Source organism: Ischnura elegans, chromosome 8 (genome assembly GCF_921293095.1).
Source record: "Ischnura elegans chromosome 8, ioIscEleg1.1, whole genome shotgun sequence".
Lineage (NCBI taxonomy): Eukaryota > Metazoa > Arthropoda > Insecta > Odonata > Coenagrionidae > Ischnura > Ischnura elegans.
The window spans coordinates 74,218,741-74,242,474 of record NC_060253.1 but is presented as its reverse complement, the minus strand read 5'-3'; the positions used below and the strand labels follow the sequence as shown (position 1 = coordinate 74,242,474).

General features: G+C 38.1%; 1 non-coding gene across 1 annotated transcript; it reads right to left on the bottom strand.

Annotated features, from left to right (window-relative positions):
• Positions 1 to 3,135: 3,135 nt before the first annotated feature.
• Trnar-ucg lies at positions 3,136 to 3,208 on the bottom strand. Its single transcript has one exon. It is a non-coding gene; the product is annotated as a tRNA-Arg (tRNA).
• Positions 3,209 to 23,734: the final 20,526 nt, after the last annotated feature.

Genomic DNA, 23,734 nt, shown 5'->3' with positions numbered 1-23,734 from the left:
GTTAGAGAGAGGAGGCTTGTGAACTGAAATGGAATAATTCCGCCGTGACATCTCATTTGCCCCGATCCCACCGAATATTTATTTTTTCCCTCTCCTCCTTATCCCTTGCCTGATAATAATACTACGAAGGGGTGCGTCCCATCCCTTGTTCTACGGGGGTTTGACGTAATTTATGGACGATCCCCCAGAGGGCAGGGCTTTTGTGTCCGAGTCGAAGAAAAGAATGCTTTGGAAAAAAAGAGGAGCGGCTCCTCCCGTGAAATCTCTCGTGCTTCTTTTGTTTATGTCCGCCAGCACATCTTCCCAGCCTTCATCCCAGCCTATCTCTTCTCCTCCTTACCCGCTGTCTCATATCTTCGCGTCCTGGACCCCTTTAAAGCCGCTTCATACGCCTCGTGCTATACCCTCCTGGGAAGGAAATATCCCATCTTCCAGGCCTCCTACGAATTCTTCTTCATCCCGGTCTGTTGTTCCCGAGGCGTGATCGCTGATTGTACTTGTCGCCATCGCTGGTCGTCGCTAAAGCCTGGATCACTCGATCATTTTTTCCGTCTCTCTGAGTGATAGCTCAAGCGATAGCTTTTCAGGGACCAATGAAATGATCGCTCGAATTATCATTTTGGTATAAAATATTTAGCGTAAGTTCGATGTATACTCAATGATATCAAACATTATAACGAGTAACGTCCAAGTAACCGCAAAAGGGATTGCAGTTTTTTATTCAAAATTCGGTATTAGAAATTTAAACGGCCTACATTATTTCCTGGGGCTCATAGTAAAATTGTTTCGCATTGAATTGCGGTTTTTTAAAGTCTGTTTGACGTAACGTTTTTATCGTAAAAACTCCTTTCGTTAATTTAATTGTTTAGACGAAACGTCTGACGAAAATTTTATTTTGAGAAACTGGTAAATATTAATATATATTTTCCTGAAATAATTAATACAGACCCAAGAAGCTTCTGCTTTTCCGGTTGGAAGTAAATAATTCATTAATATTTTCGTGGGGAACTGAGATATAGAGCCTTATTAAACTGTAGAACATTGAATGGACAGTTAGTCATTCCTGCCCTAATGGGCATATATTATAGGGAGGGTTTATTTTCACATTTGCGAGGTATGGAACAATATTATAGAACTGTCTTATCATTATAAGGCCATTGTAACTATAAATTATATTGACTACATTTACATAGCTTAAAAGCATTGAATATAATAAATTCGAAGTTTATCTCGAAATAAGTCTACCTGGGACAATATGGATATTTTTGCAAAAGTGTAGCTATTTTTTTGCCTATAGGTATAACCAATTGTATTAAGCGTTGCTTATTAATCTTTGATCAATGATATTAAAATTGAGCTTCGCAATTTTAATTGAAATTGGCTCTTACACGACCTTTGTGCGGCGGAGCCTAATTTGGTCACCGGATGAAGCTCATTGAAGCGAAAATTAGGGCACATAGAATCAATATGAAATTTGATTTTAATTGCATTCATTTGGAAGCTTCTGCCAGTACCAGGTATTTTGCGAAAGCCGACGCTCTGCTTATGCAGTTTTCCTCCGTTAATATAATGTGTTTTCATGTTGAAGTAATTGTGCTGCTTGATTTTGATCGCTTATGTCATGATTTTACATTATTTTTAGTATGATTGATTGCTTAGCCGCCTCGCAACATCCAGTAAAACCCCATTGAAATTTTTACGTATCACATTGATTTGGGAAGACGACAAGCGAATCTAGGTAACGTGTATTTCTGGAGCGCTTCCATATTGTATTTAAATCTTGACGAAGTGGTTTTTAGACGAATAGGCAATGAAGAATGTAAGTCAGTTTTCAGAAAATACAGGTTTTGTTATTCGCCAACTTAGGGAAGGCAATAATTTTGATCTTTTAAACGTGCACCGATCTCTGCGAGTTATCTTTCTCGTGGAGTGTTAACTGTTGTTCCTGGTTACCATGTGTTCATCCGGTCCAGCTCTGAAGGCCGGTGGTAGTATATTAGTTGTCAGTTCGCGGGACATTAACGCCTATTCCGTGAGGTGTAATCGGTTATGCGTTGTTATCCCCTTATTTATTGTTGGGATTAAGGTTTTAGGAGCTGCAGTGATTATCTGAGTTGAAATTTAAATAAGTAAAGGGCTACATATACTGTTCTGCCTATGAATCCCAATTGTACCAATCGGAGATTGCTCAGTATACCCCTATACTGCCTATGTCTCATGGGCGTTTTACACGTTGCACGTCATTGCGCAGATTAGCACTGAAAAGATTTATTGAAAATGCGAGGATGCGACCTCGGAATTAGAATAGGGGCTATTTTGTCATCGCGCATAAATACATTCTCACATGCGTGCTAGCAATTCTCTCCTGTACGCTATGCAATTTTGACTGCGCCTTTGTAAGTACATCAGATTGCGCAATGGCTTGCCCCGTGTAAATCAACCTCGAACGGGTTCATTGCAGAATTCCACTCGTAGCAAATCTATTCGATTTCATTTGCTATTCCATACTCCTTTTTCGCTACAGAGGATGGACTTCAAACTTATGATTAAGGTGTTGTTGAATCGAACTTCCTTTTACTTACTTAAATTTTAAGTTATAAGATAACATTACTTTTTAATTTGTTTGTGTCTTTTTTTGTCGGACATTTTAGTGTCTTTGCATCTTTATTAAAAAAGTGCGACATGCTGCAGAAAAAAAGGAGGAAGAATAAACAATTTGTCTTATTCACGAATTAAAACTACGCATGTCCGATGATATTCAAGTTCGCTGACATTTTGTTGGAGTATTTGCTTTTTATAGCTAAACGGCTGGTGTCCTAACACCCCTTTCACGCGCCTTTTAGGCGGCTCACGGGGTAGTATGTACATGCTAGTGAACCGTCTTTAATTTACCTATTACAAAATTACGCTCAAATAAATACATAGGATTAAATATTTATGGAAATTTGGACCTGCGACGAAAGTGCCGTTGATTCGATGAGCTTGACGATTGTATACATTCAGTAACCCGTTGCAAAAATTTAAGAACGCTAAGAAGCTTACGTATATTTGATAAATAAAAGGTAAAAACGTCTGGAACTTGGACTACGTCTCGAAGGTAATCATTGCAACAGAAATTGAGAGGAGAAAAAAAGTCGACCCCGGCAGGATTCGAACCTGCAATCTTCGGATCCGAAGTCCGACGCCTTATCCGTTAGGCCACGAGGCCGTGAGTATAAGTAGGGTTCACAATGAATCAAGCAAAAGGCATGAAAATTTCTGCCCAAAAATTGGTTGTTCCGAAATTGTCTTATCCCTCACTGACCATTGGGCACTAATACTTAACTATTTTAAAGAATGAGTCACGTTATTTATATTTATGTTCAGATTTTTGATAACTTTTTACAATTCCTTTTCATTTTATTTTGGGATATGTAATTGAATATTTTATTCTTGCTTTAATCCTGACTATACGCATCTCGATTTTGTTTCTTTCATTTGCTCTTTGAATGTCAGATTTAACCGTAACTTTAAGAAGGACACGGAGAACATCATCTTAGAGCTCCACTATATTTCCAGGTCGACCAGAAGCGATAAATTAAGGAAGACATTTTTCCGAACGAATAGATATGGAAATTCCCTTTTCCCCCGTACCATGAAGGACTTTAATAAATGGTGTTCGTAATTTTGTTACAGCATTTTCTGTTTATATTTGAACGGCTATTGTTCTAACAACCTCTGCCACACGCCTTTTAGGTGGCTCGCGGGGTAGTATGTAGATGTGGATGAGCCGTTATTTTAGCGGTTACGATTAAATTACTCTTAATCCATAATATAGACTATAATTTTCTTTCTCATGTACAAAATCACGATGTAATGCTTTGTTGTTCTTTTCTGTATCTAATCATAATTTTAAATATTCTATACCTGATCTAGATATTTGCAGGTTTTAACATTGCATTTCATCTATCCCATGACGTTTTTCCTATGTTGGTAAATTGGAGTTAGTGATTTTGAGTATCTTGAAAATTTGTATTTTAAATACTCATAGTGATAAAACTTTAGCTAACAGCTACTTCATTGCCTTTTTCTCTTCCTTTCAGGTATGTGTCTATTTTGACCGCTTGGCTTGCAGCAACAGGTCCCCGTGAGACGGTGTTTGGTGGTTCTATGATTGTTGAGTGACGATGAAATTAATTAAGTATATTATTTTTACGTAATTAGTTTGTCATTTTCTCAAGCATCATAAACCCTACTATAGGGTAAGTAATGCCTTATTTTGAATCAGGTTTCATGCGTTTGAGGAAATGTAAACATGGAAATATTCTTTCGGTTAAGTTAGAGAATAGCTCTGACTGTCTCCACTCCCATCATGTGTTTCTCCCTTCGAATCAAATACGGCTTACTCCCTTTTATTCTTTCCGCCTATAAGTCCTATTCTCTTCTTCCCTTCCCTCTGGCTATCAAGCATTCTTCCCTGCAGCGCGGTTTTTAATAACTCCCCCCCCGCTCAGTACTCGCTCAATACTCTGTCTTTTCCTTATCTCATTCAAAATCTTTCTCTCATCGCCCACAAAGAGTGGCACTTCGTCTATCTTCCTTTTATCAGTCCAATTCACCTTCTCCGTTCTTAATTCTTCGTTAAAACTTTCGCGGGTGCTCGTCATGGTAGTTAAAAACTTTTTGGACTATGTCGCCGCGCAAATTTTTGGGTGGCCCCAACCGATGCTGGTTCTGATTCTCTTGATGAAGCGACCAGCATTGGTCGGGTAACTTGAGGGCGACGCAAACATTGCCGCGGCAACAGTGCCAAAAAGTTAATAACTACCCGCGAATGTTTTAACGAAGAATTGAGAGCGGTGAAGGTGAAGTGGAAAGAAGAGGGCGCCCTTCGAAATCAACATATGAATTTAGGCTAGCGAGCAGCAGCGTTTAGAATGCAAGTTTTTAGATTACTCCATTTTGCTTCATTTGTTAACTTCATTAATATTTCATGTTCTATGGGATTTAGGTACCCTAACCTCCAGTTATATGTGATTTACTTGACGGTTTTCTCGATATAGACATAAAAATTACGGGGGATAGAGCGAACTGCACATCCTTGTCCAAATACTATTCATTTTCTTGTCCACTGTTGGGTTAAGATTTTTTCACAGCTACATATGAGGGTCACCCAGGAAGTTATGAACTACACTAGGGTAGTTTCCTTCATCAAAGAAAATGAAAGGCATTGCTTGCGATTCGTTACCCACCATTAGTGAATTCATAACATCAAATTATTTGGTTTTAGAAATTCCAGTTTAAACAAATGCTAATAGTAAATTTTAACCTTGTTGTCTCGGAGTCTTCCGTAGCGTACAGAATTTGTGGATTTCTCCATTTTCGGGGTTATCGCCGCATTTCGTTGTCAGAGGTGACGACAGTTTCGCCAGGATTCCACCAGGCGTCTTCAGGTCGAAGTGGTGCTTTCGGTGTTTTTGCCGCGTATACAGCTGTATATAGCTATATATATATAGCCGCGTATATATAGCCGCGTATATAGCCGCGTATATATAGAGCTATATATATGCGGCAAAAACACTGAAAGCACCACTTCGACCTGAAGACGCCTGGTGGAATCCTGGCGAAACTGTCGTCACCTCTGACAACGAAATGCGGCGATAACCCGGAAAATGGAGAAATCCACAAATTTTAATCTTATTTAAAAAAGGCTAGATTGGCGCCCATTTGATGTCACTCCACGTGACGTCACAGGGGCCCAGATGCTATACGATTAGTCAGGAGTTATACATCGTCTGAGATTAACAATGCATGCATGAGGCACAGAGCCCAGGGAAACATCTCTATAATAATCATCTAAGACTATTAAACTTGCCTAAGGTCGGAAAGTTTCCTTCGTTTGATAGGGTATTAATAATCCGTATTTAAGCCAAGTGCTTCCTGCTAGCACGGTACTGCCGGCGGCAGCAACGGCAGCAAGCAGCCTGCATCGTATCGGCGTTTATAGCCTCGCACCCAGGTGGCCCCACACATCAGCAGCCAGACGTCACTCGGGCATTTCCCAGCATTCATACTGAGCCGTCGCGTTTCCGCGCGCTTGAAAATTTTCTCTTTTCATTTAATCGCGAAAAATATATATTGGCATTTAAAAATGTAAAGCGTGAAACACGTACTACAGGAGTAATAATCTTTCGATTTAGGCAATAAAAAATATTGTTTTCCCAGCCGACAACAATGGTACGAATGCGAAACATCACTTATGCACTATCTGAAGTTTCATGGGTGTCTGCGCAAAATTTCTGGCTCCTGCGAGTGATAGTTTTAAAATGGTGTCTGTTAGTGATTTATGTTGCAAGCTGCTTGCCGCCATTGAATTTCTCACTACAGAGAAAGAATCTGTAGGGAATATTTAAAAACGTTTGTGAAAAGTCTATGGACAATCTGCTGTCATTAGGAGTACAGTTAGTCGCTGGGCTCAGAGGATGAGGGCATCAGAAGGCGGTTCGGCGATACTCCCAAGATTAAAAGCGGTCGGGGACCAGAACAAATATTGGTACCATTACGGCAAACACGACCTTGTTTCGCGATAGAGGAAGGTCATGGAATGGGACGAAGATTATGTGGAATAATAGGGTGTGTAGTCGAAACATTATTCTTTCGTGTGTGTAGTTCTCATAATGTGCAATGAATATATTTCGAAAAAAATAGGGTGCAATACCTTGTGGGCCATCATTTTTTATTACCTTTATTACCTTGTACTTGATGGTTCATGGCTTTTTCTTAGAAACTTGTCTTCTCTCCACCCCTTGGCTTGGGCGGTATCTCGTTAGATTTTGCGTAAAGTGGATTTGGACACAATTAAAATCCTCTATTACTGATTTTTCCGAAAGCATTTCCCATCTCTGCTCTGTGTATGATTCGCACTCTAATAATTTAGTCAGCTTGTAGCTGTTATTGCTATTATCTATCTCCTGAAACAAACAACTTATAGCCTGGAAAATGTTCGGTTCCCTATGATGGATTATGTTGGCACGAATACACTATTTTGGACGCACAGGTTAAACTATATTTCGAGTGAACTCCTAATGGTAATTTTAAGCTGCATCCGTTTTTGGTTTTGAAATTTTCGTAACTAAATGCGCTAGCCAAAATTTTCTTTTGCACTCAAGGACCAGCAACTGGAAATCGAGCTTTATTCGTTGAGTGAACGATCCCTGTCCAGATGAAAGATTTCGATTTCGACTTTGTGGAAGCTAGGATATTATATCGCAGAATTTTTGTGCGAAGAATACGACGACTTTACGTGTTTTTTACACCTAAATGAAGGATTGGCGATTTTACCTCTTCCTTGGTTTCTTATTTAATGTCCACTACTGATTAGTTATCTGCGGCTTTGAAAATAGCTGCTGACTTATACCTAAGTGTCAATCCTTACAATACCTGTCAGCGGCGTCACCAACCGTTATGTAATCACTCTTATCTTAGTGCTTCTTAATCGTCGTACTTTTTATGGTGTGTTATGTAAGTATAACGAGATTAGGTGTCCTCCGCTGAAGGAAGACAACGCGGTGTATTTTGGTCTCTATTTTTCAGAGCCTTTATGCATATTTACCCAGTTTACGATTTCACATGTTTTACTGTCGCTATGAGATTTTTTCAATCTTTTCAGATGCGTAATATTTTCCACCTTTCACTCGCCTTTCTTTATTATTTTTTCTGTCTGTTAATCTAGCACTTTTTAATCTTTACGTGAATTTCATGAAGGTATATTGTGTCTCGTATTGTATCTGATCCTTAGAACAAGAACATTAGTTGCTACAGCTACATCGGACTCCTTATTGCAGTTCCATTATTCTAATCATTTAATTAATTACTTCACACATTTAAATTGGTCACACTTTCCCTCTCTCATATCTGCTTTTACCTAATCGGTTCTCTAGTGATCATTATGAATTTTCACCGTTACCCTGTTGGTGTAATATTGTACAGTAGAGATTGCGCGTAGATTTATAAAAAAATCATCAATTGGTCCTCTCTGGTGACGACGTAACAAACGGTGGCGCTGCATGTGGAATTAAAATGGTTTAGTGTGGTGTTTGAGAATTTTTCTTTGTCCTCCACTACTACACTACAAACACTACTTTGTCCCTCTGAATATTTTCAGAGTATATCGCGGCAAACTGGAGCCTAACGTTATTTTATTTCGAAGAAACTACGTTCAGTTAACCTAGGTCTGAATTTCAATTTAGAGTCAGTGACTGAAGGTTTCAAAATTCATTTGAACAAAACACATTGCAAAGGTGTTTTCAGCTGTATAAGTTCCCTTTTCAATATTGTGAGTTTAAATGCTGTATATCGTACAAACATTCTGGGACGCTTACCTAAAGATAGGGACGCTTACAGTTCACAAAATTGTACTTTATTAATGATTGTAAAACTGTAGACGTTGTCATTTTTTCATTACCCATAATTGCCCCGAAATATGAAAACCAGCGTAGTTAAATGGCTATTGCATTCATGTGGTAGGGTCAGTAGGAGAAAATGAATCGGTTTTGAGTAGTGAATGTCTTAATTTCTAAACAGCTGCGTTATCGGCGGTGAAATAGGTTCCGCAGCTTTTGGTGACAGCTTATCGTGTTGGCCTGGTCAAGTCGTATCGTTTTTTATGTGTGTGTTTTTCTATTTGAGCTGATTTTTTATAGAATTCGTAGACGGTGTATTGTACTTCATTCAACTGGGGTAACTGCGTGTATAGATAAGTTTCTGTTATCTCAGGATCAGGTTTCTGTTAAACTCGGGATTAAAGTGACATATATGTCTGAGGCCCGTAATATACCCCATGGACAATAATTAGCGAAAAAAGATTATGTTTTGGACTGGATAGGACCTTGGAAAATGCGGTATTTCCTCTGGGTAACCAGTAAATGTCATAGAAATATTTATTGCTGCACAGGGTACATCCTGTTAGTTTTCAGACAGGGATGATGGTATATGTAAATCCGTTTTGTAGTTTAGTTGGCTAATACTTTAAAATTCCACCATTTGAAAAAGATAATATATGGTAACAAGTCATGCAAACGCCTCAAAAATTTGCGCAAAATGACTCATTTTCGTGAAAATTTGTAATATTCGTAAAAGCGAGCGTATATTTTATGTCTGTTCCTATTTTCTATATACTTTGACGGCTACTTCAATGCATGAGTTTTTGATTTACTATAATCATTTTTTGCGGATTGTGAATATGTAAATTCATGTTGTAGAAGATGGGAAATGCTGCAATTCTGCTATTAGTAAAAGATTTTATCAAGCAACAAGGTACGCTACGCTTCCTCTCAATAATGTGGAACTCTACTGTTACACCCCCGTTGGCACAATAGTTTTATGAAAATAGTCGTGTCTAAACCCTTTTTTTAATTGGAACATGCCAATATTTTTCACCTATTATAGTTTGTAATCACTTTGACGTTCACTTCGATATCCTATTAGGCAATGCGTTAATCTTACAGTTTTTAACGAACATTTAATTTTTAAGTCCATGTTGTTGTAGGTCGATGGTACGGTAGTGTTTCCATTAAATTTGACTGAGCGATATTTGAATGCATAATTTACTGCTACCGTGTTTTGCGAAGAAATTGATTTAGCGTAAACATGGCAAAAAAAGTATCCAACGGCTCCAATATGTGGCTGGAATTTAGCTGTGGGTGGAATGTTGATGGTCAATATGGGGATTGGCAATGCATTAGTGCTCTCCGCTCTGTCATTTCTTCCCGTGCGAGGATCTTGTACACTTGTAAGCGGCTTCGTCTCGAGTTTTTATTTTCAGAATGAGTGAGGTACTCTTTTGAAAGAACGGCCACTACCAGCAACTCATTCTATCCCTCAGGGTGATCCGTCTTACTGTCGGGGCCAGTTAAAATGTGTGGTGTTTGCCCCAACGTTCTTGCGTTTTGTACTGGTCATTTTTTGTTTATTTTTCATGCCGCCCTGAAGTTTCGCCTTCGGATCGCGTCCCCTCCTTCCTGTAAATGATGAATTGCCTCTTTCGTGGTCGTTTTTCTGGAGACTGTCTCATCCGTTAAATTTTTATCCCCTGCATTTTGTATCCCTCCGGCTGCTGAGAACGATATTGTCCCTGTCATTGCGGTAACGATATGATTTTTGATTGTGATTGTCTCTTTTGTCTACGGTAATTTGGTACACTTTAGAGATTTTCTCTGTCGAGGATAAATCCAAAATTATTTCGTAAGCTTACCATGCTTACAACATTATCGTCAGGAAAGTCGGCCTCAGGTCGGTACCTACTTACCAAGGAGGTTGTAAATATCTGGAGGCCCTGTTTCCGAGTTTTTTAGCGTGGCCAAAGTTCCGCAATGTTGGTTTGACAATTTTTGGTCTAGTCTCCGACTAATATTTTGAGGTGGCTAAGTTTTGTCCTGAAAATGAACTACATTAAGTGAAAAATGCTACCATAATCATTAGTATTTCACCGTTGATTGTCATAGGATTTTTCCCATCATTCGCGATACTTCTATTAATGTATAAACTCTGTGTCCTGTTAGCCACTTTACTGGTGGGGATATCCTTGGAAATATACTTTATTACTTTAATTGTTAGATTTCCGTTGGCTATAATAAAATTAAATACCATTATAAGTTCAGGTATATGACTAGTTTACTCTCGTAAAATTTTATTTTCAGCTGAGCTGGTTGTCGAACGTAACCGTGGTGATTGATAATAATTTGTGTATGGGAAAAGATGTTTGAGTCATAACTTAGCGAAGCCTACAGATGAAGTAAGAAAAAAAGGTTTACGGTGTGTGTTCCATAGTTTATTTTAATGTATTAACGAGTTATGACGAAATCTTTCACCAAATAGTAAGCATTGACCCTTATGAGATTGTCAATGTTTTGGTCAAAGTGGGCGTGTACTGTAGAGTCTACTGGTGAGCGTTACTGTAGAGTCTATCGCAGGAATTACGCTGTCATGTTAAGAAAATTAAAGGTAGACACGTTTTCCTGGAGGTAGTAGAGTGTCCGCCATGATAGATATTATTTGTGAATATCAGAATAATATGATAATGCCTGTGCACTTTTTACTCGTGTTTTTCTATTTGACCTGATTTTTGAGTGCTCGCACATCCCTACTATATATACATCGTATTTCATGCTTCAGTGTCGTAAGGACTTTGGTCATGTTGTCCTGGTTAGACTGCTTGTGGAGACTGTCGCATACTGTGCATTATTTCTGTGCCTGTACAATTCTCTCCCCGTATCATTCGTTATCGATTTATATATCCGACTTATGTGTTTCTCAAAAGAGAACGGATCACGCTAGCGAGATTTCTTCTTGTATGGCTAACTTTTTTGTGGCCATCCCGTTTCAATTTCTGGAAATACCGTGCTCACGGCTTAGGCAAGGGGACATCCATTAATCATTTGATGCGATTTAGGCCATTTTTTCCTGGACATATTATCCCTGCATCGTGGTTATATGATCCCTATCATGATGTGTAAAATTTCTCGATAATTGTTTAGGAAACTACTGTGAATAAATTGCTTTTGGTATTTTAATAATGAAAAATGAAATGAAGTATGTAAAAAAGAAGTGGGGGATTTCATTGTAACTTATTCAATTGGTCATTTATTAATACCATATTTTATCTTCACAGTGGTAACTGAATAAAAAATTAATTTTATCAGAATGACCTAAATAAACTTGTTTCACCAAAGGACGTATTTCTAGACTTTTAACGAAACAAACCACTTTTCTTCACCTCACGTAATTTGTGCGTTTCCACAGGACTAGTCGATATTTTCAGTTAATGTAGACCAATTTCGATGTTTGATCATCAGTGATGCCAATGTGACTTTCAATGTTGATGTCAGGCGTTGGCCTCGTTATTTTCCAGTTTCGACGGTGGTTGAAGGTCATTGAAGTATAAAATGGACGGTAAAAACTATTCGCTTTGACGGTTAATAAATGGATATCGATTGTCATAAAAGATACATTGTCCGGCGTGATACGGTGGAAATCTTTGATATTCAGCTTATTAAAAACACTTGTCTGTTTCCACACACTTTTATTTTCACCGACAATGGTTTCGGCAACTTGTGCCATTATCAGGTCCTTGATAATGGCACAAGTTGCCGAAACCATGGTCGGTGAAAATAAAAGAGTGTGGAAACAGACAAGTGTTTTTAATAAGCTGAATATCGATTTTCATTTGTCTGATGTGAATGAATGGACTACAATAACAAATAAATCGGTTGATAGCCGATTCGTCGGCCTCGGTGGCGGTGGGGTAATGTCCTCGCCTGCCAATCCGTAGGTCGCGGGCTCGAATCCCGCCTGGGTAGGTGGTCCCTATCCAGGGCATGGATGTTGTTAAAGTTGAAACACCCGTCGTAAAGGCCGTTCTGATCTGTTTACGGGGAAGTGGGAAATAAATAAATTAATAAATTGGCTGGAAATTAAGACAGTTGACGATCCTTCGTTTCGGAAATATCATTTCAGTATAACGTTTTAATAATAGAAGATTTTAATTATTTCGGCAAAGTCGTTTCGTTAATTATAGCTAGTGATATTCATTAGAAACAATCATGCTTGGGAGAAATTTCCACCAGTATCCAAAATTTAAACTTTTTTTTGGGTGCATGTTGCCCTCTTCAAGAGACTCAAGCTTCCGATTTAAATTACACAATTTGTCTTGATCTTTGTAAGTCACTTTCGGAACCGTATTATTGCTGAGAAAAACAACTAACTTCCGAAAAATTTACCCTGAAATTAGCTGGCTATTTCTTGTGAAGGTATTATTTAAGTATTCTACCGGTTACTGTATGCATGATGATTCGATGCATTCCGGCAGTCCGCCCTCCCCTCTTGGACTTCCCTCGTCTACCCTCTAACTCAGTTTCGCTCAGTACTCGCTCAATCCGTAACTCCTGTCTCCTTCGTATGTGAAAGTATATTCACGAATATTACGAAAGAGGATCCCCAGGTCGGCTTCTAAATGTGTTGTAAACCACCGCGCATTTAGAGTGAGTGCAAAAAGTATTCGGACGGTACTTGTTTCCGGCCACTATTACTATTTTGATTCTGTTGCGCTTGTTCTTCAGATTCAACATGAATGTATTATAGTATTATCATTTACTGCCTCAGTGGAGGTTTACATATTAAAAGAAAGAGAATTTGTTGCTGCTTTGCTATAAATTGAGTCCAGTAGACGGGTATGCAAAACTTTCGCGCGCAAAAAGTATCTAGACACACGGTGCACGTCAATTTACGCGCGTTTATCGTAGCCCACCGGTGTAATTGCTGTCCAGCTGTGGGCGCACATGCTTCCCTTTGGCTTGACGAGGTGAAACGCATCTTTGATCGAACGGCGACGTGAAATGTTGACAGGCATGGGACGAAAGGCAGCTGTGACGACGGTATCTGAGCGAAAGCGCATTACTAGATAATATATAATCTATGTAAGTCATTGAATCAAGTAGCTGGACTAGTCGGACTACCTAGGTCAAAGTTATAAGAAGTCAATGCTAATCCTCGTAATTGCCAACACCGTACTACAAAATATTGTAATAGAAGTGGATCGCATTGCACACGTTACCGCACCATTTGAACATTTTTGAAAACCGATTAAAATGCGACCGAAGAGGCAACAGAAAGAAGCCTATTATGGTATGGAATTGGGCCTCCTACACGCAGCCCCCTTGGTATATTGCTGAAAAAATGCCGGTATCCAGCCTTTATGCTGAAATTTTGCATTCACTCTTGTACGTTCCCATAGCTCGCTTGCCGATGGCCGTCAGTGGGTCATTATGTCTTCGAATTGACGCAAACACTGATAAGGAAAAGCCCGCCCGCCCTGCTCACAGTCAGCTGATTTCTATTCTTGGCTCGCCCTCCTATTTTCTTGTATTTCCGCCTCGCCCACATCTTCTACCGAACCTGTTACCTACGCTTTCCTCATCCGTCTTTCTCGCCCCCACACACCGTGTGCGGAGAGCTCCCGCTAGTAGGCTTAGTTGTTCCTTTCTCCAGGGGCGCAGCGAAGAATTAAGGCTAGGGGGATTTTAGGCGCAACTAATACTTTGGGGTGTGGGAGTATTGCATACCCGCCAGGGTAAGTGGGAGGTGTGGCGGCCCTCCTTTAGAAAAAATTGTAAGATAAATGGTTCAAAATGGCGAGTTCTACGGCCTTCTGAGGGATATTTGATTAATCCTAATACTATTCTATAAGTAATACTGATCCAAATAAGTAAAATGGATTAAAATTAAAAATTTCTCTGAGCTCTGGAGGGGGCGGGGGGGGGGGGGGGGGGGCGTTTAACCCCCAAAACCCCCCCTCGCTGCGCCACTGCCTTCCTCATAAGTATTATTTACGGAATCGATCGAAGACTAATTTTTAGTTTTAGAATGATAACTACCAGCCCACCTGCGTGCTCTGCACCCATGTTGACCTTGCTGGGCTACCGGTTGTTATTGCTGTTGTTGCTAGTCATGGCCCAATCATGAGAAGAATCATGGTCCAATCGCGGGAATCATGGGCCAATATCGAATTCATAACTTTTAAATGGTATTTCTATAACTATACATTTCTATAACTATAAATGCTATTTCCTCTTAAGTGAAAATACTGCACTGCAAATAATGCGAATTCGCCGGCTTGCTTTTTGAGAGGGAGTATACTATTGCTGATTAACTTTCTTCATTTCTCATTTCTGCAATGCTCACCCTGTAAAAACGTTTTTGCAGAATTTATACAGCGTTTATGACCTTCTGCCAAGTGTTGAACAAAAAGTAGTGTTGATTTTATTATAATTGAAATCACTGAATCGTGAAGAGTTAACCTGCAATTATTGTATTGTAATTGTTAACTTGTATTTTAATTATTATTTTTTATTTAACTTGTTAAAATTAAAATGTATTCATAATACTAAGTTGTGTATGTACACAATCCTCGGGGATTGCGACCTTTGTGTTCTTTTATGACACTAATAAATGCCACTTAAGTATCGATAGCATATGTTATATTTTAAATGACGCAAAAAAATTCAACAGTCATTCCAATTATTAATTTGTAAATATAGTACACACGTCATAGATTTAAAAAAATTGGCGAGAAATGTACAGATGTGTGTACACCTTCATAAAATATTAACCGAAATTAATATTATTAGGAAAGAATGCCTGCAGTACATATGAATACGGATTTATAAAAAAAGGAACACACCTGCATTGAGTATGACCAAATATCTAACCGGTGATATATTTCTGAGTGTATACCCTATATTTAGAAGATATATTTTTCTTTGGTGTTGAACGTCCTAGCTGCCTTCTAACTCAAGGGTTCACTTTCACCTCCAAATTCCAGGATAGATGTTTAAGTGGAATAGATTTATTTTTTCAAAGAGCCTTCGACGAAATCAGTTTCCATCCTATTAAGGATGGAGTAAGCCTTTCCCCTTACCTCTCTCTTTTGCTGTGGACCGCAACTCTCACCACTCCTTTCCTCCAACTCCACTCTTTCGAGACTTCTCCCTCTTTTCCCCTGGCTTTTATTTCTTTAATTTGTCCGACCCCTCTATCTCAGCACTTTCGTCCCTTTCGCCTCATTCTCAGTGTCCCCACCCTTTCCCAGGGTGGCCACTGATTGAAAAAAATAATCCTGAGTTTTCCCAATGTTCCGTAGTGCAAGTTTTATTTTTCTCCGTTTTTTTTCTCACTGAGCCCTTATACATTAACTGTACTAGGTAGAGCGATATACACTGGTGAATGAGTGCCATACGTAAATTATATAAATATTTTTTCATACACACATACATCAGGGCTGCAAGCCCTGTCCCACCCGTTTGTTTTAATGGAAAAATGACTTGTTTTTGCTCGTGTTATGAATAAATGAATGAAATTTATTAATTATTTTGCGGCTATACCCCTTAAGTTCAAAAAAATACCTTTGAGCAACATAAATACAATATTAACACGAATAAAATTTTAACAGTTTGGAACTAACTCAGTGAATAATTAAACATAAATCAATAACAATTTATATAAATTGAGTTGACCGACCATCTTTCCTGGATGCATTACCCTGCTGTTGTATTTTATTTATTTTATTTTTATTTAATTTTCAAACCACCGAATATAGCTCATATTGGCCATTTTAAATCGGAGTATTCAACAAATTCAAAAAGTAAACGTGCACGAACAACCATGCTCTGGACAAGGGAAACCTACCCATGCGGGACCCTCTTGTTTGGCAGGCGAGGACGTTACCCCGCTGCCACCGAGGCCGGCCGGCCGGTATTTCCCGAAATGGAAGTAAATGTACAAGCATTGGTGACTGGGTATGAAGATCTGGAAAATTTTCTATAATGCTTAATTTTTCTAGGTTCTCCTTGGATCCATACTGTCAGTAGGAACTAGAAGTCGTCGACTTATCGAGTTTTATTCTTAGAAAAGCTTTTCATCAAAATGTGAACGTCAACTATATATTTCATATTCTTTATGCTTTTCTGCGAAAAAATGGCTTTCTTTGTTAACGTGAGAGCCAACACTAACAAATCTTATGCTAGTCCAAGATTTGTTAGTGATTTGGGCAAGCATGGTCTAGTGCATTCTGGGTTTGGTTTCCCGCATATCCCCTAAGTAAAATCCCTTGCAATGCGCGAATAGAAGAACGCACGATTACAAGATAAGTGTTCGAATCGCGCATGTTAAAGATATTCATTCCGTAGTTGGCCAGTTATCCGCCATTTCCACGTTTGCAGGGAATTGAGGACTCTAGGAAACATGTTGATAAAGTTGCAGGTCTTAAAACGCCTGCAGTTTTAGTATTGAGACAATTTATTTCAACAACGAGTTTTTCTGACAATTCCTGAGTGAATATACACTTAAATGTCACACGAGAAATTGGCAAGTTGAGCGTGTTGAAGTAGGGTGATATATACCTCTCATCCTCTCCCGACTCGAACTGCTGTCCCCGCCGCCCGCGAACGCTCCACCTGCGAATCGCAGGCAGCGCCACGCCTCGTGTCCACGGCGAACCACGGCGGCGGGAGTATGAAAGGCCAACACAAGTACTCTTTAGAGTATTTGGCCGGTTTCTGTAGGTTTTTGTCGAACTCGATCAATTTCTGGTCATTTTCACCCTTCCCAAAAACGTGAAAAATTGTTCGTCTGGTGCTAGTTTTAAGATGAAATATTACAATATGTTACTTTATGGCCACTAAATGTTATTATTTATTTGCATATTGTAGTAATTGCCTGGAGTAGTTGTGCTCCCACAGTAAATTATAGTATTTTAGTGCAGCTATTCTATTGTTTGTTAACTTAAAAAAATATGCATATGAATTTGTTAAATAGCTACCAAATTACTTTACTTTCAGCTTTTGAACTGTGAAAAACTGTAATCATTTTATATTGAATTTATCACTGTGTTAGTTCCAAACTGTTAATATTTTATTTATGTTAAATTTATATTTATGTCAATGTACTATTTGTGTTGCTCAAAAATGCATTTTATTTTTGCTCTTGTATATCCTCAGTAAAATTAATATATTTAATTATTTCATTATGTGTGGAAAAAGAAGTCATTTTTCCATTAAAAGCAACCGGCAGGACCGCTTGCAGCTCTGATATACAGGGGTATGTGTGTAGGAGTGAATTGCCACAGGCTTTCTTCCGGTAGCTTATAACTCGGATGAGTTGATATACCGTCTAACTAGGCCTTTAGCATTTTAGTACTGCGTAGGCATGTACGAATGAGTGTATTCCCGGGTTTCTTCCGGTAGCTTAGTAATCTCGTTTTTTTCCGGATATTTTCACGTGTGGGTGGCCACCCTGCTGTACCGCACGCGATGGGGAAAGAGAAGCAGTGGGGGGATTGAGTGAGCGCAGTGTCACGGGAATATCAATCCCTCAACAGGCACTCCAATTCCGTGGCGGAGAACCTTTCCCTCTTCTTTCCAACTCTCATTCTCTTTTTCTTGTCGTCCGACTCCTTCCTTCGGAAATGTGAAAGGAGAGGTTGGACAAAGGGGTTCAGGTTGAAGATGGGAAACTATAGATGTAAATGTATTGTAACTAGGTAAATAAATTGAGGAGTTGAAAATGATGGTCCAAAAATTGGATCTACAGTGATCGTATCACGATTTTGGTTTCTTTGCATTTAATGGGAAAAATAAAAACTTTCCCTCGTACAAATTAACTTTTATTATCGACTTGTTTGATACGTTACATCATCTTCAAGGCTAGTTGTATAGAAAACATATAACCTACCTGTTTTTATACCATGCACCATTGTTTTCATCGGTTCAAAGTCTGACTTATGTTTTGTTTAATACTAGTCTTGAAGATAATATATTTTATAGAAACTAGGTGGCAGTAAAATCCATGGGGCTTGAGGGAGCCCGAGCCCCCTCAAAAATTCGTTATGGGGGTGAGAAAAAAATGTCTCAGGCTTGTCGATTTTCCCCGGAGTGTCCAGTTATCGAGAGTTGAGTTTTCAGGGATCTAATGTTGATCATATGGCTCTTCAAAAATACTTTTAAAACTTTAAAACTCACTATTTATAAAATTTCCCGTGGCAAGACCTCCGGTATGGGCCCCCAATATTTTTTATAACTCGGCACCCCTGAGTAAAAGTAATATGTAGAAAACAAATTTTTTACTTTATAACTTAAAATGGAATTCTACCAAGTAAAGGACTCAACCATTGAGTTCTTTGCATTACTACTTGAACTGATTATAATTAGGTTTACATCGGAGACTATGTGGTAACGAAGTATTTTTTAGTATCCCTTGTGAATATTGTGGTCCACTCTCCAACTTGTTTCGCTATTTTGTCTATACATATCGTCTGAATGATTGGAATAAAAAAATCTAATTTTTCATAGTTCTGTGAATTTTTAAGCGGTACTCTGTTCAATGTCTCATGGGGGTATCAAAAAGTGCGGATTGTATCATATTTTCGTTGCTACATTACGTATGCAATATGATTTGGTCGTGTCCGAACCTGCAGTTATTTATTCATTAGTTGTTAGCCCGCTAAATATTTTTGTCCTCCGTTTTATAAAAGTTATATTTCCTTCGTGAGGGCATTTATATTCCATGTGTGGATTTTCTGCTGTTGGGTGATATCAAAAATGTCCATGCCAAAACTTTAAAGCCGTCAGGGAGGAGATTCGGTATTTTAGAAACAAGTCAACAGTATGAATAAAAATGTTGCGGTACATACTGGCATATAATTATATGAAGCAGTGAAAGGTTATCGTAGATGTCCACTTTTATTAACATTGAAGGTGTCGTAAAAGCTTTGAAACTAGTTTCTCCAGTTAAGTAAATTGAAATGGACATGTCCAATGAACCTTTTATTATAGCTAATTATCATTAATTTCCATATAAGTGGCAAAGTTGTGTATAATCATGCGTTCGAAGAAAAAAAGACACCCCCTAAAGAAATATACAAATGATAATTTCTCTCAACATAGTATGATTTTTTATCCATGATAAAATGTAAATAACAAATGGAAATTACCACACTTTTAATCTACAACTCCCCTACCGACCATGGTTTCAACACTTTGTGATTTTCAAGGTCTTATAAAGTTCAACCTTGAAAGTGACAGCGTGTCGAAACTATGGTCGGTAGAGGAGTTATGTATTTAAGTGTGGAAATGACCAATTGTTGTTAAATTTTATCATGGATATATTGCATTTCCACTGCATCTTACCGGAAAAGATATCATGATATTTTAGTGTTTGGTCCGCCTTCATCTGGTATGAATAACTCCATTGTCGGTGAGAAATACGATGCGAGTTTAAGCGCGATCTTTCTTTCTCCACTGTATATTTTCCCCTCACTCATTACCTTCCTTTCCCGGCTCTTCTTCCTATTCTTTCCCTCCTCATTCCGAGAAGGGTTTCCTTGTCGCTGTGAGACACGTATCCACTCCATGGAGTGTAGGACCCTCGGTTCTTAGCATCTCCTCTCTCTTTCATTTCACATTCGTCTTGTTTGATTCTCTCCCTTTTCCTTTCATCTTTCTGTCTTCTCTTCGTCCGCCTGTCTCTGACTTCTTGAAGTTGTACGATGCACTCTCGTTCTCTCCTCAATCCGTCTAGAGGACATTATTATGATATAGTATATATTAGAATGAATCTTATAGGGGGCATGTAATAGAGATATTTTCAAACCATATTCCTTTTATAATTTTGTCACTTTGATTTCAATTTCATTGTTTTTTTTTACCTTTAATGTATATTACTTATGCATCAAATGTTCATCTGGAAGACATTTTTTGTCATTCAATAATGTACACTGTCACCACCAACAGGATGTAACCTCTGGGGTCTCCTAAGGTTCCAGAATTGTTTTTTATATATGATATTTTAAAACGTTGTAATTGCTGTAGGGTAAATAAATATATGCTTATTATTATGATTTCCAAGTGGGTCCTAGATCATCATTGTGAAGAATCCTTAGGATGGTTAGTGTAGCTTTCTTCTGAATTTTGTTATCATCTAAATCATTTTATTAAAATAAAATTTTTATTAAAATAAAACTTTTATTAAAATAAAATGTCCTGACCGATTCGTTTACTCATCAAGGCACAGGCATAACCATAAATTGTACAGCTATGACTTTTTCAGGGTATTTCCCTTGAATGATGTATAGGTGCTTTAAGTTAGGAGTTTCGCGGGAAATACACACCTATGAACGAGAATTAATTGTGAATAATACCCCTTCGCTGATTCTTAATGACGACTGTTAACTTTCAGCATTTTATTAATAAAATTTTACGTTCATTTAAGGAATCATTTCCCCAATCGGTTGCATAATTTCCTCTGAAGGAAGGAAACAGACCATCATCAGCCAATTTTGATGCTTGATTTCCTAAGATTACACAAACGACCAAAGGAAGAGCCTTGAACCTCTTCCACCTTTCTGACCGCCACGCCCCATTTGATCTCTAATTTCCTTCTCTTAATTTTCACGCGACCTTTGTTTTATTTTTACTGATGAAAGGAAATCACTCATTGAATAGTGGTTGGCCAATGTTACGTCACTTTGAACATCACGAACGCGCCCATGATGATTGTCTGGCCCCTCTATTCGTAGACGTTTATTTTTGGATGTTGCAGAGAAATCCAGACGCCTTTTCCTCATATATTCCTTATTCCTTTCGGAGAAAACAATTTTTTAAATAAATTCTCCTCGGCTCTTGTTAATTTGTTCTGTTTAAAAAATTTATTTGCATCGTCTTTCATATTGAAGGCTAATGATGCAATGGCGCACCAAGTTTCGTAGGACACCTCGGGCATAAACTGTCTAGCAGGTTAAGATTGTGAAAAGTGCCTTCAGATATTTTGAAAAATAAAAAATATACACTTAAATTGCACCCAAAATTATTAGTTTCCCCTAAGTTTCAGGCCTCAACAATGGAAAATGAGTCCGAAAAATATTGAAAAACGATTATTAGTTTTTTAACCATATCTCCAATTTTTATTTTTGCAAAATTGTTTTCTTGACTTTAAAATATATGCATATATATATATTTTTTTTTTTTCATACTATTAAGTTCCAGTTATTACCATCGTGATTTTTTTCAAAATATTTTGACCAAACACAACTTTTACATAAGTTTGAAATTTTCAAAATTAATTAAAAATATTAGGAAACCATAGACACGCCGAAAAAATATATGTTGTTACCCCTACCTTGAAGAATAATCCTAATTTTTTCAGATTTTTAAAATTGGTGGAACACGGTCAAAAACACGAATAACTGCTTTGCGCCATTTTCATCTATGTATTCCAGGAGGATATTTGATTTGATTGTTGAGAGCAACGATTGTTGAACATTTTCTAATATTATTGATCAATAATAAAAATTAACGTAAACAATGCCTATCACACTTAGATTTATCGCAATTTTGTTTTATAACTATACTGGTAAGCTTTAATTTCCTAATTACTGCGCGAATATGACAGAAGCGGTGGATAATCGACAATCTATATATATAAAAGAAAGTCGATAATCGTGTTAGTTAGAACACTTATAACTCGAGAACGGCTGCACCGATTTCAATGAGATTTGGTTCTTTGGATTCGTCTCAGGCGGGGTTAACATATAGGCCAATAAAAAAGGACAATTTCTCAAAAAAAATTCATCTCTTTCCTATGGACATGCTTTTAGTAGTTATAGTAACACAACAATTGATAAGTCGGTCAAAACTACATATTAAATAATTTGTTTTGTTTTTGCCACTTTAATAACTGAATTTAGTAACAATATAACATTTTAATTGCTAAATATATTCAAAATATTAATTAAATTGAAATTACACTTAAAAAATTTAATTCGAGCTAATTGTAAGCCCAGCCATGGCCCAGCTCGAGTTGACACTTCACTACCGTGTTTGTAAACAAATCTCCAAGCAATTGTTGACAAACGGTAATGTCCGTGTTCCTGCTTAGGAATCGAGTAGTTTTAACTCATTTCCTTGGAATGATTGCAAGCGTCAGATGTGGATGACTAAAACGAGGTAAATTCAAATAGTTCGTACTCTGCATGAATTCGAATATTTAAATGTGTAACAAACGAAGACGAAATCACCAACTATCTATCTGAATATTTTAAATCCTTGGACGTACCTGGCTTACCAAGGCACGATTTACAGAAAAATGTAGTTTCTGTGTTCATGATATTTCGAAGCCTAAACCAACCATAACTATCCAACGGAACGTGTTTGGTGATTAAAATAATTGGTAATGAATGTGATTCACGCAACTTTACTCAAAGGAAAATTCAAAGGGGAGGAAGTCCTTATTCCGTAGATTCCATGATCTCAACTCATATGCCCTTTTGAGTTTAAACGTATTCAATTTTCAATTCGTGTTGCATTCGTGATAACGATTAAAAAATCCCATGGTCAGTCTTTCAGTTTTTGTGTTGTTTGTGCTCATGTGCTAATGAAAACCCATGATTTTCTCATAGTCAATTTAACGTGCTATGTTCACGAGTCGATAAACCATCCTCTGTATTTCTTCCTTCGCTTCAAGTGCGTAGCTAGGATAGGGGGTTTTGGGCGCAGCTAATACCACGGGTCTGTAGGGTATAGAAAACTCGCTAAGGTAAGCGGGAAGTGTGGGGGCACTTCCCCCAGACATTTTTTGAGATAAATGGTTCAAAATAATGGGTTTTGTGGCTGTGTGAATAGTTAAATATGTTTTGTTTGTTAGTCATCCTTCCCCCTAATATTAATAACAAAATCTTTCATAAAAAAATTCTCTAAGCTCTTGGGGGGGGGGGGGTTATCCCCCAAAACCTCCCCTCGCTGCGTCACTGCTTTGCTTCGCTATATTTATTTAGCTTCATCCGCTTCATCTTGCGCCTGATAACAGAACAAAAACTGTTGTTTATCAGAAGGTGCTTGACGCAAGACTTTAAACCCGAATGTGTAGGGCTCACCGTGGTGCGTTTACGCATGCAGTACGTTTACGCAGTGCATTTTTTCCAAACAGAGATACTAAAACTGGCGCGCCTTAAGTCATTTAATGCGAATGCTGCCTCAAAGGGGCTTTTCTTGCACGATTTTGAGCATCAGTCAAGCGTCGGTCTGGGGTTGTGTCAACCTCCCCCCTGAATGGGCCAGGTTTATGCAACAGACTTGGACCTAAAAACATTTTTTTACAGCAAATAACTCAAATAGCCAACAACTGAATGCGTATAATTTTTATTTCATGAACT